Raw genomic sequence first — 9586 nt, 5'->3', positions numbered from 1 at the left:
CCTTCTCCTATAATTCCTTCCCCCTCCTGTCTCTCTCCGCCATATGACCACAGATGTTGCGCCGACTAAACGAAACTTTCCAACTTACGTGTGGCATTCGGTGTTTGTTGATTTTCTAATGCGTTGCTTTATACCGGGAATGAATGATGGAAGTTTGGTTATTTAGTTTAGTTTGCCGTCTCTAATGTGTCTAGTTCTCGTTATGCATAGTTTTTTTTTTTGTTGTTGTTGTTGTTTACAGCAGGGGAGACAGTGCAAGGGCGTAAAAAAAAAAAAAACACGGATTTCACTTCAGCGAGTCTCATATTTTCAGTGTCGGTGTAGGCAAAAAAAGTGTTATCAGCAAGTATGATAATAATGGTAATAATAATGATACTGACGATAATGATGATAATTTGCAAAAACTCTACAAAAAAAAATTATCTTACCCATGACTCAAGTCCGTGCGGTTACATCCATTAATCTAAACATGAAAGAATATAATCAACCAGTGAGGGGGAGCGCCATGCAAACAGCTTCCTAATATCATCCCCAAAGAAGATCCGGGAGGTCATTTTTTAGGGGTTATTTTGTTGTTTTTGTCGGAATTTTGTTTTTTGTTGGGGGTTTCGTTTCGTCAGCTTTTTTTTGTTTTTGTTGGGCTTTTCTGTTTTTTGTTGGGCTTTTTCTTTTGTTTTTGTCTGGCTTTTTTTGTTTTTATTGTCTGGCTTTTCTGTTTTTGTCGGCTTTTTTTTGTCTGTATTTTTTGTCGGGCTTTTTTGGGCTTTTCTATTGTTTTTTGTCGGGCTTTTCTGTTTTTTTGTCGGGCTTTTCTGTTTTTTTTTTGTCGGTCCTTTTTTTGTCGTTTTTTGTCGGTATTTTTTGTTTTCCGGATTTTGTTTCGGGATTATTTTGTTATTTTATTGGGTTTTTCGTTTTGTCGGGCTTTTGGGTTTTGTCGGGCTTTCAGGGTTTTGTCGGGCTTTTCTGTTGTTGTATGTCGGGTCGTTTTGGTGTTTGTCGTTTTTTTGTCGGTCTTTGTTTGTTTGTTTGTTTTGGCCCTTGAGTCCCCTCCCTTGCTGTTAAATAATAAAACTTAACGCCCGCTTCAATACGTAACGATGAGCAGCTCCTATGCCGGCCTCACGTCAACCCCTTGCCCACTATACGTAATCACAAACGAGCGGGGCGATGCATCAACACACAACGGGGGAGGGGCGGGGGAGGTGCACTGGGGCGTCAATTAATAAAAGACGACGCACAGCAGGTCGATCTATTAATTTGGTGACGGTGCCCGCGTTCCGGTGTGTCAGCAACGCCTGTCGCCTATACTGTAGAGCGGCACGCAGGGGGTTCTAGTAAATATTTGAGGGTAACGGCACTTGAACAGGAGGAGGCGTGATACCCTTACTTCCTCCTTACACTGTTTCTCTCTCCCTCCCTCCTTGTTCCCTTCTCTTCGGTCTGTTTCTCCCTCCATCCCTCCCTCTATGTTCTCTCCTCTCACACTGTTTCTCTCTCCCTCCCTCCTTGTTCCCTTCTCTTCGGTCTGTTTCTCCCTCCATCCCTCCCTCTATGTTCTCTCCTCTCACACTGTTTCTCTCTCCCTCCCTCCTTGTTCCCTTCTCTTCGGTCTGTTTCTCCCTCCATCCCTCCCTCTATGTTCTCTCCTCCTTACACTGTTTCTCTCTCCCTCCCTCCTTGTTCCCTTCTCTTCGGTCTGTTTCTCCCTCCATCCCTCCCTCTATGTTCTCTCCTCTCACACTGTTTCTCTCTCCCTCCCTCCTTGTTCCCTTCTCTTCGATCTGTTTCTCCCTCCATCCCTCCCTCTATGTTCTCTCCTCTCACACTGTTTCTCTCTCCCTCCCTTCGTGTTTTCTCCTCCTCTCACTCTGCTTCTCCTATCCTTCTCACGCTACGTCGCCAACCAAGAGTGATGTAACTGACGATATGGGAGAGTCACAACACCCGACTTCAAGGGAGGCAGTGTATTTAAAGGCAAACAAAATAAAACTAAAACAAAAACAAAACTAGACATTGCACACTCTAACCGTCTAACGAGTGCAAACAGCCCGCTGCCAACACCCTCTGGTCGGAGTGATCAAAATGTGAAAATATGAAATAAAGTCTTGGGCGAGGTCCTGCCCTGCTTCACTTCTCAAAACTTGTGCCAGTTTTATTTTTGACCTCGGTGACCTTTGACCTTGAAAATCGAGCTTATCCTGTGTGGGGCCATTAGTAGTCCACCTATGAAGTTTCAACATCCTAGCTGTAATGGTTCAAAAGTTATCGCGTTAGACAAAAAAAAGAACAATTTACACTGCTGAAAACAACACCTTCCGCAAAAAATTTTCGGGCGGTAAAAAAAAAATAAACGCTAGACGCTGCTCCGTACAGAAGGAAAAAGATCGAGAGGCCAAAAGAGAGGTCAGTTTAGTTAAAATTAGCCATAACTACTTGTATCTTGCATCTGATGACCTGTTGAAAATAAACAAGCAGCAGCGCGGCAATGATTTTTTTTTTTTACAACAAAGGAGACAGCTCAAGGGCACAAAAAAAGGAAAGAATAATAAAAATAAAAGCCCGCTACTCGCAGACAGCCCCCATCCGTCTCCACTCCGCAAGAGGATCGAACGTGGGATAGGTTGTAACTCGAGCGTGCGTAACTTTTTTAATTATTTACGCTATAGGAGTCTGGCTGTATTGTTTCCGATTGGGTAGAAAATAACTTATGTGCCCCAGTTCGATGCTCAAGAGAATGGCGTTGAGTAAATTTCGGCAATCAACTTTTATGAACACTTTTTTTTATGATAATCGACGGTGTTGTGATGAGCCTGCTTGCATGGCGCTGAGATTCATGAAGGTTGCATTCCGTGCGAGGTGTGCTGAGGAGGGATGTTAGGTGGAAGATGGCACACTAACACGCTCCAACCCCCACACTCCCCCTTCCCACCCACTGCCCCTTCACTACCCATCCCATTACACGCTCTCTCACACTCACTATTCCTTCCCACTGCTGAGGAGGGATGTTAGGTGGAAGATGGAACACTCACACGCTCCAACCCCCACACTCCCCCTTCCCACCCACTGCCCCTTCCCTACCCATCCCATTACACGCTTTCTCACCACTCTCCATTCCTTCCCACTGCCCCTTCCCCTACACATCCCCTTACATATACACCCACCCACACCCCCTCCCTCAAACTGTCCCTTCCCTACCCATCCCATTACACGCTCTCTCACTCTCCATTCCTTCCCACTGTCCCTTCCTCATACGTCTACCCACACCCCCTCTCTCACACTGCCCCCTTCCCTGCACATCCCCTTACACATACACCTACCACACCCCCTCTCTCACACTACCCCTTCCCTCCTACGGCCCGTCTTCATCTGGCTTTTCGTCTACCCACCTTTCACTTGCATCCTCCCACTCACCTATGTGCTAAAATGAACAAGCTGAGCGCAGCGACCTATCTTTCGGCCACTCCTCTGAGGTTTTTTGTAGGAGCAGCGAATAGCGGGAGTTTTTTTCGTTGTTTCCTTTTTTTTTTTTGCCCTTGAGCTGCCTCCTTTGCCGTAAAAAAAGCGTGGTGCAAACCGAGGCTAGTATTATGGTTCCTGGCTATATTGATTCCCTCGCAGCGTTGATAAGAGCTGGGATGAAGGACGCAGTGAGAGCTTAATTCCAGGCCCGCGTGAGGTGTGTGAGAGATGGTCATATTCTTAAACATTCTGACACCCAAGCACACACACTTGACAAGCCTGTCGTATGAGCTTTGTGAATTTCCAGGGGTAGTTTGACCCTTCTTCTGTACCATGAGCCTTAAAGAACACTCATTAGTACCCGGCTGATCTACTTTTCGGACCTTGGAAATAGATGTGAGGGGTGGAAGAGACTGACAGTACTAACTAGAGACCAGTCCGCATATTCCTGAAGCGTTCTTAGGCTCTGTAAGTTATAATGCCTCCGGAGCAGCGTGGGATTAGCCGGAAAATTATACGCGCGCGCACACACACACACACACACACGACAGGGGGTGATTCCAGAGGCAAGATATGCATAGAGACAGACAGACAGACATTCTAATCGTGACGAAGTTCAGAGGAGTTAATTAATATGCGGCGAACCCAAGGAGAATAACACTAGAGCAGAGGGATGAAGCGTGGCAGAGTTCGATGGTTTGAAGTTATCAATTATTGCCGTAAAGGAAAAAAATAATATAGATATACGAGTATGACTGGAGGATTACAACGCCGTTCACTGATGAAGCGCCCCAGAGTCACGCATTTTCACGAAGTATTGCACAGTACGTTCACAGATACAGGAGGCGAGAAAAAGTATACAACTCTTACTGCATGGCCTGGTGACTTCATGTGTGGGGTGAACTTTTATTATGGTCTCTGGATATCGCTGTGACGCGCTGGGAATATCACTTTCTTACCCCAAAGAAAGAAGAAAAAGAGCATACAACTGCTATGTATTGCCTGGGCCGGTGACCGTGTGTGTGTGGCAAACTTTTTGTTATGCTCGCTAGATTGACGCGCGGGGCCATCTCGTCGGCCAGTTTCATGCTTTGTACTTTGTCGATTCCCTGAAAATTTAAACAGTCAAAGCCCACGAAAAATGCGTCACACTGGCGGAACGACCAGCGCTCACTCAGACTTAGCGGCTCAAGAAAAATCAAAGTGAGAGCTCTGATGCGGCCGATGAGGAAGCCCGTGAGGCGCCAGGCGGGCCGCCTGGCGCCTCACGGGCTGAACGTGCACCTCCCATGAACATGATATTCATGACAAAAAAATCACTGGCTTCAGGCTTCAATGAGAGTGTGGGAAGGTGCTTGGCGGGGATATAAAGTGGTGTGTATAGCCTTGGTGGTTCAAGATGGCAGGGTCAGGGCCGCTCCCATAAAATGTGATATTATTGGAAAGTACGTAATGGTTTCGCGTGTCTGGACTGCAGGGAGGAGGTGCTCGGCAGGGATGAGAGTGGTTTATTATTGACTAGTGGTTCAGAAAGGCAGCTTCAGAACAGCTCCCGTGAAACAAGATAATAAGGCCAAAAGATAATGTAGGAATATATATATATATATATATATATATATATATATATATATATATATATATATATATATATATATATATATATTACATACGTTCTGGCTATGACACCGGTAGGCTTTTTCAGTGGGTTATGATGGTCGGCCCCAGCCCGTTATGGTGCAGACATTAATGGCTCATAATTAATTTTGTCCGGGATGTTTATCGTACACTATTAAGTTTCATCCTCAGTAGTGCCAAAGCGAGGCTGCCGGAAGGTTGTTTCATTTTTCGTCTTCGTATCATTTCTTTACACTAAAGATGGAGACGAGCTTTTTGGCTGCGCGTCTACCAATAGAGTCAATTTCACAGGCTATTTGACATTCCATTCAAGACGACATTACCTTGTATAGACCTCCACAAGGCGTCAGGCTGCTGGCTATTTCGGTGCATCGTGTACAGTCTAATAAGTCACCTTACACTTTCACCATAAATTTTCTACTCGCGCGCACCGTGTCAACACCTTCAAAGCACTGAGTAATAGTAATCTTTTAAAAAATATTTATGACAAGCTTTTAAAACCCGTGTCAGGCTTCAAGAACAAAAGAATATGCATATAATTTACCATTGCAATGCAGATGACGAACGATGACAAGACGATTGATTGTTTGCAAATATACTTCGTGCCACAACGTCTGGGGGCACGCGGCCGAAGCTGAGTGAAGAGACGAATACTTAATTAATGTCAAAGTCAAGAAGAGCAAGGCCCTTTCATCCTAATGTGCGGGTGTGAGGCGGGTGATGGGCAAGGCTAAAGGGGGTATTACACTGGGCAAATTTTCCGTGGATCTTCAGTCAAACCACGATTTCCGCTGGCGTGGTTCTCATATTTCCGTGGTTTTCTGACGTGTCCACGATCTTCCAAAGCTACGGTAGATTTCACTGAAGGACGACGGTATTACTCACCATCATCAGCAGCAGCAATAACAAGAAACAAATGAGAACCACGCCAGCGGAAATCGTGGTTTGACTGAAGAGCCACGGAAAATTTGCTCACTGTAATAGCCTCTTAGGCGGAGGACCTTGGTTAATGATCCCATAATCTCGCCTCTTTTTCTCTCTCCATGTTTTCTTCCTCTTCCTCCTCTTTATCCTCTCATATGTTGTGTTGTGTTGCAGGGGGCGAGGAGGACTGCACGCGCTACCTGCCCAAGGAGAGCTACAGGGGCCTCAAGGGCGTGTGGCCTCTACGCCGCTACAACGCCGTTCACGACACCTTCAGGAGCAATGTGTCCAGCGCTCAGAGGTGAGGTGGCGTGCAGTAAGAATGATCGTATGAGGAGTATGATGATAGGGCGGAGGGCCACGATAGAATGAGGAGTTTAAAGGGAAAGAAAATGCTGTCTTTGCGTCGTTAAACAATGAGGAGAAATGTGCTTAGTCCAGCTTTGGGTCATATTCTTAAAACAAGGCTGTCGTAGGAGTTTCGGGCATTTCCAGGGGTAGTGTGGCCATTCTTTTGTACCTTGAACCTAAAAGAAACACAATAATAGCAGTGGTAGTAGTATCCTGCCTGCCTGTCTGTCTTTATATATGTGCGTGCCTAAATGTGCATGTGTGTTCTGCCTAGTTAGGTACTTCTCTGCGTGTCTGTCTGAGTGCCTACCTTTGCGTGCGTCCGTGCGTGCGTGGGGGTGGGTGGGTGCATGTGTGTGGGTGCGTGTGGGGGCCTACGGTGGGCCTCATGTCACGAATCGGGATAAATCACGCGACATATTCCCCGATCGAGTGGGTATTCATTGACACACACACACACACACACACACACACACACGCACACACACGACAGGGGGTGAATCTAGAGGCAAGACATGCAAACAGACAGACAGACAGACAGACATGTTAATCGATTGATGCCAAAAGTCTTATCATCGAGAAAGAGAAAGTCAGTCAGTCACAAGTTAAGATTCTAACGTTTCCTTTCTTCCCGTGTGTGTGTGTGTGTGTGCGTGCAGGTCCGACGGCTGTTGCTGCGGAGAAGACGTGAGACTGGAGTTGCCAGTTACACTCATCACTTCTCAAGGTCAGTCAGTCAGTCAGTCCTCGTCTCTCCACGCCACCGCTCACAAACAAGACGCCAATAATTTCCCGTCTTTCTTTTGTCTTTCCTTACTGTTTTCCTTCCTTCATGTCTCCCTCCTCTTCCTCCTCTTTATCCTCTTCCTGCTTCTAGTCATCCTCCTCCCTCTCCCTCTCCTCTCTAAATCATCCCTGCTTCTTATTTCCCTGACTTTCTTCTTTTGTATTCTTCCTTATTCCCTTTCGTTATTCATTGTTCCCTTTCTCTTCCTCTTTCTTCTTGTTCTTACGTATATCTTCCGCTAAATTATTCAGTCTCATTATTTCTCCTTCTTTCTTTTTTTTCCCTCTTCCTTCTTTACTCCGTTTCGTGTTTTTCTCCTCTCTTTCCTTCCTCCTCCTCCTCCTCTTTTCACAATCCTCCATGGCCCGCTCATCCCCCTCTTCCTCCTCCATTTCCTTTCTCTTCCGAGCCGCTTTCCTCCTCCTTTGAAAAATCAGTTGATCTTCTCATTTTCCTTTTTGTCTCGTATTTTCCTCATTCCTCCTCCTCCACCACCAACTTCTCTTCCACGAACTCTTCTTGCACTTCCTCCTTATCTTCTTCCTCCTCCTCCTTCCTTACCCCTTTCCTCCCCCTCCTCCACCCTTCAGTCTGCCACCTGGTCAACCACCTCTCCCTTCTCCACCACCTCTTCCATCTCCTCCACTGCCTCTTTCTCATCATCCACCACCCACTCCACCTCCTGTTATTCGTATTCCATCATCACTTTTCATCTTTTAAACCTTTTTAAACTTGTCGGTCTTCTTTCATACCTTCCCGTTAGTCTTTGGGGTAGTTTTTTTTTCTCTGTGGTTTCGAACGTGGTCCTATGAAACACGATACGATCACAATAACCACTCAGCCGCCACCACCACCACCACATTCCGTGACCCAACTGAAATTAACGAGCAGTAATAATTTACATTCAAAATACGTCTACAAACTCAAAAAATAAAATACAAATTGATAAGCAGCTAGGGAAAGAACGAAGGCAGTGGTTTTTTTTTTTACTTTTTTTCATAACTCGCCAACTCAAAAATAAAATAATTGAGGTTCCCAGAGGAGAAGGGGCGCAAGGGACAAAGCTGGTATATATTTATTTATTGTGTGTGTGTGTGTGTGTGTGTGTGTGTGTGTGTGTGTGTGTGTGTCTAGTCTGCAGCAAGAAAGCCAACCAACACATCGCAGGGAGAACAAGAAACAAGTGGCCAGGGAAAAGTGACCTTGTGTTTGGTGGGTGTACCGAGGGTCGCTTTTCCCTTGCAACTTTCATCTTGTTTTTCCCGGGATTTGCAGCCGGAGGAAAACCGACAAGGAAAATTACTTTGGGTCATGATATTTAACACTCCGGCGCCCAAGCACACATTTGGCAAGTCTTTCTTAGGGATTTGGGGCATTTCCACGGGTAGTTTTATGACCCTGGTAGACGTTTGACCCTTCTGCTGAACCATGAAAGTAAAAATACAACTCATTAGAACCGGATTAAGGGGCATTTCCACGGGTAGTTTTATGACCCTGGTAGACGTTTGACCCTTCTGCTGAACCATGAAAGTAAAAATACAACTCATTAGAACCGGATTAAGGGGCATTTCCACGGGTAGTTTTATGACCCTGGTAGACGTTTGACCCTTCTGCTGAACCATGAAAGTAAAAATACAACTCATTAGAACCGGATTAAGGGGCATTTCCACGGGTAGTTTTATGACCCTGGTAGTGGTTTGACCCTTCTGCTGTACCATGACAGTAAAAAACAACTCCTTAGAACCGGATTAAGGGGCATTTCCACGGGTAGTTTTATGACCCTGGTAGTGGTTTGACCCTTCTACTGTACCGTGAACGTAAAAAAACAACTCGATAGAACCGGATTAATCTCGTTTTTGGACCTTGGAAATAGATGGTGTGAGGCCGAAGCGTCTGAGACTACCGACCTTTGTCCCTTTCTCCTCCGGGTTCGTAAATTGAGAAGTAGTTAAATCATCATTCACTACTGAAAGAACTTAAGCAATTTTTTTTTTTTTTTTTTTTTTTTGTGTGTGTGTGTGTGTGTGTGTGTGTGTGTGTGTGTCGCCAGCTCAAGGGGCCCAGCTGGTTCAGTCCGGCTGGTGCTACAAGGCGACGCAATGGAGGCACAGTCGCAACAATGAGCCTTTCTTTGCATTGTGTCATCGTGAATGCGTGCGCTCGTGAACGTGTATTACTTTCGTGTTGATGGGGATCGGTAACCTTGTAGCTGAAATATAACTTGTTTTTATGATTATACTTGTTTGGGGGGTTATGATTTATAGTCTTTAGCTGAAGAGGGAGTAGAATGTTGTGGCCCTCTTCTTCTTATCCCCTTCGTCTTTCTAGTTTACTATTAAAAGTATACTGCTACCAACCTTTAGTCATTTAATTATCACCATTGAAAATAATAATCATACATTTTTTAATCAATCAATCAATGGGGGC

This window comes from Eriocheir sinensis, chromosome 10, assembly GCF_024679095.1.
Source record: "Eriocheir sinensis breed Jianghai 21 chromosome 10, ASM2467909v1, whole genome shotgun sequence".
Taxonomy (NCBI): domain Eukaryota; kingdom Metazoa; phylum Arthropoda; class Malacostraca; order Decapoda; family Varunidae; genus Eriocheir; species Eriocheir sinensis.
This window is presented reverse-complemented; position numbering follows the sequence as displayed.